Consider the following 10,401-nt stretch of genomic DNA (forward strand, 5'->3'; position numbering starts at 1 on the left):
GATGACAAAAGGAAAAGATTTAAACTTGAAATTGGTAGTCGATAGAGTGCAGTGCTGCTAAGGTACGGAGTCAGTAAAGAAACAATGTTTGAGTTGGTGACGAGAGTGAACATCATGATCGAAAATTGTGGATGGCTATTGATGGTCTGTGAGAGCAGAGAAACACTCAAGTTAAACATGAATATCTGACACAAAACGTCATTGCACCTACTGCCATTGTCTGCCAAACTTGGTGACATGGAAAGACGCAGCAAAACAGCTAAACACAAGAAAGCTGAAGAGCCGTTCAGCACTCAAAGCCAAAACACAATTACATTTGAAAAAGTGAGTGATGACGCACGGGACACTTGAAGGAAATTCATCACTATCTATTGCAGAACATTGTTCGTTACGTGTTGTTGATCATCTCGTGAGCTGTGTAAAGCACGATTTGCAGACAGTAAAGGTTGCAAGAACTTCAACTTAAAAAGGTCAAGTGTCCTGCAGTTGTGTGCAGTTTAAATGAGAAATTTGAAGCGGAGGTACTGAATCCAGTCATACTGCTAAGTGACCCTATTCAACTTATTGATTCCATAAGTTCTAAGGCCCTCATCCTGGGCAGAAAACTACAGAAAGGAGATTCAGTAGAGAACTACCTAGAATCACATCCGTATTTGGGGTACGAGTTTCAAAAGGAGATGGCACTCACAATTTGTCGTTTGCCAGACAACGTCCAAGAGTTACAGTCACAGTCGTCACTGAGTGTAAGTGAATGCCTGCGATCCATAAAGCTTGGAATACTGGAATTAGCAAAGATGTTTACTGATCACGAAGAAATTCCCACACGCATTGAGTTCCGGTGGTGGAAACTTCTATCATGTATTGTGGAAACAGAACACTGGCACCTTAGCACTCTTGGCTGAAATAGCCTCGTCCAGGGATGCAGTAGGAGAAAATCCCTTCAGTGATCTCTCTGAGTTGGCTTTGACTGCTACATTGCTTCACTCCAACGCTGATGTAAAGCGTGAAGTTAAAAGCTCCGAAATAAACTGTCAAAAGCTTAAATGCAATACTAACCATCAGGTATGAACTAAGAAGAAACGGAACTGCTGTTATGATTGTAAACTGCCCGAGGAAGTACTGAAAAAACAGTGGGTCCTCTAAAGCATACGAGTCATTGTAACCGCAACCAGGAACCCTCACACAGGCCAACCACAAACCCCCCAGTACACCGACGACGAAAAGATTGAGGATTAGGAATTGGTAGATCTGGAATAATGAGTGTTATAAAACAGTAGTCAGTCCTACCTGTTAATAATAATAATAATAATAATAATAATAATAATAATTTGGCACGCCAAAGAGCCATCTTTTACGCTCGTTTTCGTAAGTTTAGCGTTTTTCGGGAGGGAATCTAGCGCCATCTGAAATTTCGAGTTGGCAAAAACACTGGATGCAGCAGCGTTGGCGGTATTGTGGCGACCGGGCATGATATAAACAAACGCGCGGTGGAGCGTTCTGAGAATTATTACCATCCGCGATGAAGCAGGTGTTTGTTTGTGTCGTGGGGATAGGGCGAATATTGTGGCAAAACAAGTGTACGTCACTGGCCCGTTAACGGAGTGCGTAGGTGTCGTCTCAGGTGATTTTTGGCGGGAATCTTATTGGGTTTTAGACGCGGATGGAGGGAGCCGAGGAGGTGAGGGTCTGACAATACGAGATAGGCATCCCACGGAGCTATCCCAGAGGTCGCTACGATGAGGCCCAGCTCCACCCTGTTAATGCAGGAGGGACTCCCATATAGTGTGTGGTGAGGCACCACCGAAACAAGTAGAAGCCAGCAACCAAAATAGCCTTCTTTTTTTTGTTTTTGTTTTTTAATCAACGGGAGGATATCTGACGTCTGGTGTGAACATAGATTCACCCAGAGGATGACAATCTCATTGGTGACAACTATCAAGGGAGGTACCTGCTAGTTCGTGGTGGTGAAGTAGAATTATGAACGAGACGTTCCCCGTATATGTGTGGGGTAGTTTTTCTTACAAGCAGGAGCTGTTGTGGACTGTCATTCCTGTGCATGTACGGGAGTGGTGGTTGTGACCACGGCAAACATACTGAGTGTTGGTCGGTGGTAATATATATATATATATATATATATATATATATATATATATATATATATATATATATATATATATATATATATATATTCCTATGAGTCCACGGGGAAAATGAAACACGAAAAGTTCCCAAGTGCACTTTCGTGTAATAATCACATCATTAGGGGGGACATCATCGATGTATATCAACTGACTTATATTTCTCTCTTGTGTCTCCTCTGATGATGTGATTATTACACGAAAGTGCACTTGGGAACTTTTCGTGTTTCATTTTCTCCGTGGACTCATAGGAATATCTTGATCACGCGCAAAATTGTTATCTTTTCCAAAGAATATATATATATATATATATATATATATATATATATATATATATATATATATATATATATATATATATATACGATAATTATAAAGAAGCTTAACTAATAACAGGTAATTTTACATACACTTATGTTGTTTTGTAATGTGACTGTGAAGCAAGACTTGATTGTTGCTGGCCAAACGGAGAAACGGCGTTGGATACAAAATTTGGTCAGTAATATAAACGCGAGGCCCCGCCCTCTTTGCCTGAAAACTCACGTCATTGGCTCTTGCCATACCAACCCATTACACGTCATTGGCTGTCTGTTACTCAAGTCGTCAGTATAGGCAACGTCAGCGTTCCGCTAAGTTCTCACTTGGGTAATCAAATACTACAACCAAAATGCGTCCTCGAGTTGGTTTATAGTAAATGCGGCAGGTTAGGTTGTATAAACTGTCTCCATGAGCACCAGTTCCCACTGTTTGACGATGAATTCGGGAGATGGCGAAATAGTCCAGGGGTTCGGTACTCCATATACTGCTTTCACTATGGCCATGGCACCGCGTGATACTTATTGGCGTAGCGGCGATAGCAAATTTGTATATATATATATATATATATATATATATATATATATATATATATATATATATATATATATATATATATATATATTCCTTTGAGTCCACGGGGAAAATGAAACACGAAAAGTTCCCAAGTGCACTTTCGTGTAATAATCACATCATCAGGGGAGACACAAGAGAGAAATATAACAGTCAGTTGATATACCTCGAAGAGACGAAGCTAGGACGCCATTTGGTAAACATGTGATTGTCCAAAACATACAACGAGCATTCATAAACTTATCATTTTACAAATCTTATCAACAATAGTTATCTAATTTGTACAGACCATCACTAATATTAAGATTATAATTCTTTGTGTATGTAATAATAGAAGATTCAATGATATTTCTCTTGGTAATAGAGTTAGAATTAATAACTGAGATGGCGTTACTCCAGTCAATACAATGATCATAGTTTTTAACATGATTAAACAAGGCATTTGATTATTGTCCTGTTCTTATACTATATCTATGTTGCTTAAGTCTAACAGAAAGATCCTTACCAGTCTGACCAGCATAAGATTTATCACAGTTTCCACAAGTTTCCACCTGAATGGTGCTCCTCACATTGCTGTAGGTTCTAAGGGTGCCACGGCTATTCAGGTCACACACACACACACACACACACACACACACACACACACACACACACAAAAGAAAACTGAAACCCCTGTGCAGTTGAGGTTGGAGGTGGGCTTAGGAAGGGATGATACATATGAAAACTGTGGCATTAGAATTCTGAAGGTAAGGTGACTGGTGAAGGAAGTCCATGCCCTTACAAGCCTCGGTCGTCCACAGTACAATCACCATCTGTGTCGAAGTATTGTACGTAATGAAGCATCATCTCGATGGGTGATTATGATCTCGTTAACAAGGGTTCGTTGTCTAATTATGGTACGACTGATTGATTCAGTGATGTACTTGGCTTAGATAAGTTTTCTGCTTGATCATCACCCTCCAGCTTTGATCCTACTTAACAGAACAGAATTGATAAGACTTGAGGATTGCAAAATGAAGACTTTTAAGACCTGGTTCTCCTAAGACTACGAGTGTGCTCAATATGTGGAAAGAACTAGGCACCAAGAACAGAATACTGTGATAGGTGTTATGATGAGGCTGAAACATGTGCATGGTGATCCAGAAAATGCTCTCTCTCTCTCTCTCTCTCTCTCTCTCTCTCTCTCTCTCTGCTATACAGAGAGTGGATCTGAACACAGCCACGTAACAGCTACAAAGGAGTACATCAACCGTTGGAAGTTTAGGAGGCAACAGCGCGTACCCGCAAACCTGGCCGTAAACTCGCTTCATCGTAACACCTACTTGTCGTACCCCTCGGGAAAATGGTTACTGAACTATGGTCGCCCTCAGCACGGTGCCGAAACCAGTGCTGTTGAAGACGAAACTCCAGACTGACAATAAACATGTGTCCTGCCTGACGGATCTATCACCTGGGTGGGTAAATAGATGAGAGAAAAATGATCGATTATTCAATAGGGCATCTATCTGATAATTGATAGATTAAACAATGGGGCATCTGAAAAATGATATATTAATAAGGCGTCTGCTTTACGAACTGACTTGTTTACCGCGTCCATCGGTCTAGAGGTTGTATGAATCACCACATATAATTACTTTTGATTTTGTGTCCTCTCGCCGCAGCACAACAATTTTTAAGAATACCCTGTACTTCTTTATACATTCTGTCAAGTAGACGACTTCATCATGTGGAAGACCGTAAGCTTATGCAACGAACCAGCTTTGTGATTATCTGCCAACCGTAGGAGAAGGAAGACCTTGTGTGGCTTGCGTAATTCTCTTGCACTGCCTTGCTTAGTTAGGGTGAGTAAGGGATGCGTGCACGTTGGCTTTGGCCGCTGATAGCGGCACAAGATCGTATCGGACACCACATCCAAATAAAGGGAGTCCGAATCCGTCTGACTATAATAGATAGGGCTGGATCCTTTTACCCACATTGCCTCAGATCATCATTGTTTATATGGAAGATAACCAACCCATCCTAACCTGACGCGGAAGGTTGAATTTTGCCGTAAATGCATTCCGTTCGACCTGGTCAGAGAGAACCGCTGGAGCGGAGTATCTCTCGCGCTAATGTATACAACCTGGGCGGATGAAACGTAAGGGTACGAGGCTGGAACACATGCACTATGTATGCGAGGACAGGCGGGGGGGCTCCGCCGCTCGGTGCTTGCACCCACATGGCTACCCCCACAGAATTAATAAGGTGACATTTTTGACGTCCACCGTCCGTCCATGGCAACCCAGAACATCGCGAGAAAAAAGAAGAGAGAATGTTAGCATTTTTCGTCATGAATTGTAGGCGAGTTTAATCGCAGTGACATTTCAACATTTTTAAGTATGATTGGAAAAGCGGGAAGTTTTGTGATTGAGATATTGGCATACCAAGAACATAATTACACACACACACACACACACACACACACACACACACACACACACACACACACACACACACATACACACATACCTTAGCCCTCTGAACCACACTATTTTTACCACGTCTCTCTGAGTGCTTAAGACCACCTAAACACACCATGGTGTCATTTGTGTCATTTCATTTGCAACACCTCCATCCTCCTCCACACAACCTCATCTACACATAACTCATGCCTCGCATTCATACAGCATCGTTGTGGCCCTTTTTTGTCCGTTTTCCTGGCGCTACCTCGCTGACGCAGGGGATGGCGATGCTGTTTCCTATCGGGTGGAGTGGCGACGGGAGAGGATGAAGGCAAACGAGTATAAAATATGTACGTGGGTATATGTTTATATGGCTGTGTATATGTATGTGTATGTTGTTATGCATATGTATGTATATATGCGTGTATGAGCGTGCGTGTATATATATGTGTGTATAAATAAGTGAATGGGTCTTTGTCTGTGTCCTGGCGCTACATCGCTGACGCGGGGAAACAGCGATCAAGCATGATAGATATAAAATATATATATATATATATATATATATATATATATATATATTTTTTTTTTTTTTTTTTTTTTTTTATACTTTGTCGCTGTCTCCCGCGTTTGCGAGGTAGCGCAAGGAAACAGACGAAAGAAATGGCCCAACCCCCCCCATACACATGTACATACACACGTCCACACACGCAATATACATACCTACACAGCTTTCCATGGTTTACCCCAGACGCTTCACATGCCTTGATTCAATCCACTGACAGCACGTCAACCCCTGTATACCACATCGCTCCAATTCACTCTATTCCTTGCCCTCCTTTCACCCTCCTGCATGTTCAGGCCCCGATCACACAAAATCCTTTTCACTCCATCTTTCCACCTCCAATTTGGTCTCCCTCTTCTCCTCGTTCCCTCCACCTCCGACACTATATCCTCTTGGTCAATCTTTCCTCACTCATTCTCTCCATGTGCCCAAACCACTTCAAAACACCCTCTTCTGCTCTCTCAACCACGCTCTTTTTATTTCCACACATCCCTCTTACCCTTACGTTACTTACTCGATCAAACCACCTCACACCACACATTGTCCTCAAACATCTCATTTCCAGCACATCCATCCTCCTGCGCACAACTCTATCCATAGCCCACGCCTCGCAACCATACAACATTGTTGGAACTACTATTCCTTCAAACATACCCATTTTTGCTTTCCGGGATAATGTTCTCGACTTCCACACATTTTTCAAGGCTCCCAAAATTTTCGCCCCCTCCCCCACCCTATGATCCACTTCCGCTTCCATGGTTCCATCCGCTGACAGATCCACTCCCAGATATCTAAAACACTTCACTTCCTCCAGTTTTTCTCCATTCAAACTCACCTCCCAATTGACTTGACCCTCAACCCTACTGTACCTAATAACCTTGCTCTTATTCACATTCACTCTCCATGGTTGTTTAATTTGTTTATGGATGGGGTTGTTAGGGAGGTAAATGCAAGAGTCTTGGAAAGAGGGGCAAGTATGAAGTCTGTTGGGGATGAGAGAGCTTGGGAAGTGAGTCAGTTGTTGTTCGCTGATGATACAGCGCTGGTGGCGGATTCATGTGAGAAACTGCAGAAGCTGGTGACGGAGTTTGGTAAAGTGTGTGGAAGAAGAAAGTTAAGAGTAAATGTGATATATATATATATATATATATATATATATATATATATATATATATATATATATATATATACACACACACACACAGACATATACATATATACATAATTCATAGTGTCTGCCTTTATTCATTTCCATCGCCACCTCGCCACACATGGAATAACAACCCCCTGTCCCCTCATGTGTGCGAGGTAGCGCTAGGAAACAACAAAGGCCCCATTCGTTCACACTCAGTCTCTAGCTGTCATGTAATAATGCACCGAAACCACAGCTCCCTTTCCACATCCAGGCCCCACACAACTTTCCATGGTTTACCCCAGACGCTTCACATGCCCTGGTTCAATCCATTGACAGCACGTTGACCCCGGTATACCACATCGTTCCAATTCACTCTATTCCTTGCACGCCTTTTCACCCTCCTGCATGTTCAGGCCCCGATCACTCAAAATCTTTTTCATTCCATCTTTCCACCTCCAATTTGGTCTCCCACTTCTCCTCGTTCCCTCCACCCCTGACACATATATCCTCTTGGTCAATCTTTACTCACTCATTCTCTCCATGTGACCAAACCATTTCAAAACACCCTCTTCTGCTCTCTCAACCACACTCTTTTTATTACCACACATCTCTCTTACCCTATTATTACTTACTCGATCAAGCCACCTCACACCACATATTGTCCTCAAACATCTCATTTCATGCACATCCACCCTCCTGAGCACAACTCTATCCATAGCCCACACCTCGCAACCATACAACACTGTTGGAACCACTATTCCTTCAAACATACCCATTTTTGCTTTCCGAGATAATGTTCTCGACTTCCACACATTCTTCAAGGCTCCCAGAATTTTCGCCCCCTCCCCCATCCTATGATCCACTTCCGCTTCCATGGTTCCATCCGCTGCCAGATCCACTCCCAGATATCTAAAACACTTTACTTCCTCCAGTTTTTCTCCATTCAAACTCACCTCCCAATTGACTTGACCCTCAACCCTACTATACCTAATAACCTTGCTCTTATTCACATTTACTCTTAACTTTCTTCTTTCACACACTTTACCAAACTCAGTCACCAGCTTCTGCAGTTTCTCACATGAATCAGCCACCAGCGCTGTATCATCAGCGAACAACAACTGACTCACTTCCCAAGCTCTCTCATCCACAACAGACTGCATACTTGCCCCTCTTTCCAAAACTCTTGCATTCACCTCCCTAACAACCCCATCCATAAACAAATTAAACAACCATGGAGACATCACACACCCCTGCCGCAAACCTACATTCACTGAGAACAAATCACTTCCCCTCTCTTCCTACACGTACACATGCCTTACATCCTCGATAAAAACTTTTCACTTCTAACAACTTGCCTCCCACACCATATATCCTTAATGCCTTCCACAGAGCATCTCTATCAACTCTATCATATACCTTCTCCAGATCCATAAATGCTACATACAAATCCATTTGCTTTTCTAAGTATTTCTCACATACATTCTTCAAAGCAAACACCTGATCCACACATCCTCTACCTCTTCTGAAACCACACTGCTCTTCCCCAATCTGATGCTCTGTACATGCCTCCACCCTCTCAATCAATACCCTCCCATATAATTTCCCAGGAAAACTCAACAAACTTATACCTCTGTAATTTGAGCACTCACTCTTATCCCCTTTGCCTTTGTAGAGTGGCACTATGCAAGCATTCCACCAAGCCTCAGGCACCTCACCATAAATCATACATACATTAAATAACCTTACCAACCAGTCAACAATACAGTCACCCCCTTTTTTTTTTAATAAATTCCGCTGCAATACCATTCAAACCCGCTGCCTTGCCGGCTTTCATCTCTTTCATCTTCCGCAAAGCTTTTACTACCTCTTCTTTGTTTACCAAATCATTTTCCCTAACCCTCTCACTTTGCACACCACCTCGACCAAAACACCCTATATCTGCCACTCTATCATCAAACACATTCAACAAACCTTCAAGATACTCCGTCTCTTCTCTCATCACCACTACTTGTTATCACCTCCCCATTATATATATATATATATATATATATATATATATATATATCTATATGTATGATTTTTTTTTATACATATTCGCCATTTCCCGCGCTAGCGAGGCAGCGTTAAGAACAGAGAACTGAGCCTTTGAGGGATTATCCTCACTTGGCCGTGTTTTCTGTTCCTTTCTTTTGGAAATTGAAAACGAGAGGGGAGGATTTCCAGCCCCCCCCCCCCCCCCCCCCCCCCCGCTCCCTCCCCTTTTAGTCGCCATCTACGACACGCAGGGAATACATAGGAAGTGTGTTTTCTCCTCTATCCCCAGGGAGCTAATGTGCAAGACTCATGATCATAGAGTTGAGTTAAGATATATATATATATATATATATATATATATATATATATATATATATATATATATATGAACGACTGAGTGTGAACGAGTGGGGTCTTTGTTGTCTTTTCCTAGCGCTACCTCGCACACATGAGGGGAGAGGGGGTTGTTATTTCATGTGTGGCGAGGTGGCGATGGGAATGAATAAAGGCAGACAGTATGAATTATGTACATGTGTATATATGTATATGTCTGTGTGTGTGTATATATATGTGTACGTTGAGATGTATAGGTATGTATATTTGCGTGTGTGGACGTGTATGTATATACATGTGTATGTGGGTGGGTTGGGCCATTCTTTCGTCTGTTTCCTTGCGCTACCTCGCTAACGCGGGAGACAGCGGACAAAGCAAAATAAATAGATAAATAAATAAATATATATATATATATATATATATATATATATATATATATATATATATATATATATATATATATATATATCCCTGGGGATAGGGGAGAAAGAATACTTCCCACGTATTCCCTGCGTGTCGTAGAAGGCGACTAAAAGGGGAGGGAGCGGGTGGCTGGAAATCCTCCCCTCTCGTTTTTTTTTAATTTTCCAAAAGAAGGAACAGAGAAGGGGGCCAGGTGAGGATTTTCCCTCTAAGGCCCAGTCCTCTGTTCTTAATGCTACCTCGCAAATGCGGGAAATGGCGAATCGTATGAAAAATATATATATATATATATATATATATATATATATATATATATATATATATATATATATATTTGTGAAAACAGAGTTGCAAAAGCGTTTTCATCACCAAAGTGGCTCACCGTAACAAGGGGAAAAGGCGTCAACATCTGGGTTCATAATACGTGGCTGATCCCACCGCGTCACC

The 10,401-nt window shown here is 41.9% G+C and overlaps 2 protein-coding genes across 2 annotated transcripts in view; one reads left to right on the forward strand and one right to left on the reverse strand.

Moving 5' to 3' along the window:
* LOC139750208 (ionotropic receptor 21a-like) overlaps positions 1–2,594 on the reverse strand; it is a 15,381-nt gene extending 12,787 nt beyond the window's left edge. The window contains exon 1 of the mRNA XM_071664665.1: positions 2,549–2,594. The gene's annotated coding sequence lies outside the window, so the exon portion shown is untranslated. The remainder of the gene's footprint in view (positions 1–2,548) is intronic.
* LOC139750211 (protein SHQ1 homolog) overlaps positions 1–10,401 on the forward strand; it is a 116,414-nt gene that overhangs the window by 31,598 nt on the left and 74,415 nt on the right. The gene's annotated exons all lie outside the window — the stretch shown is intronic.

This window comes from Panulirus ornatus, chromosome 9 (assembly GCF_036320965.1).
Source record: "Panulirus ornatus isolate Po-2019 chromosome 9, ASM3632096v1, whole genome shotgun sequence".
In the NCBI taxonomy this organism is placed as follows: domain Eukaryota; kingdom Metazoa; phylum Arthropoda; class Malacostraca; order Decapoda; family Palinuridae; genus Panulirus; species Panulirus ornatus.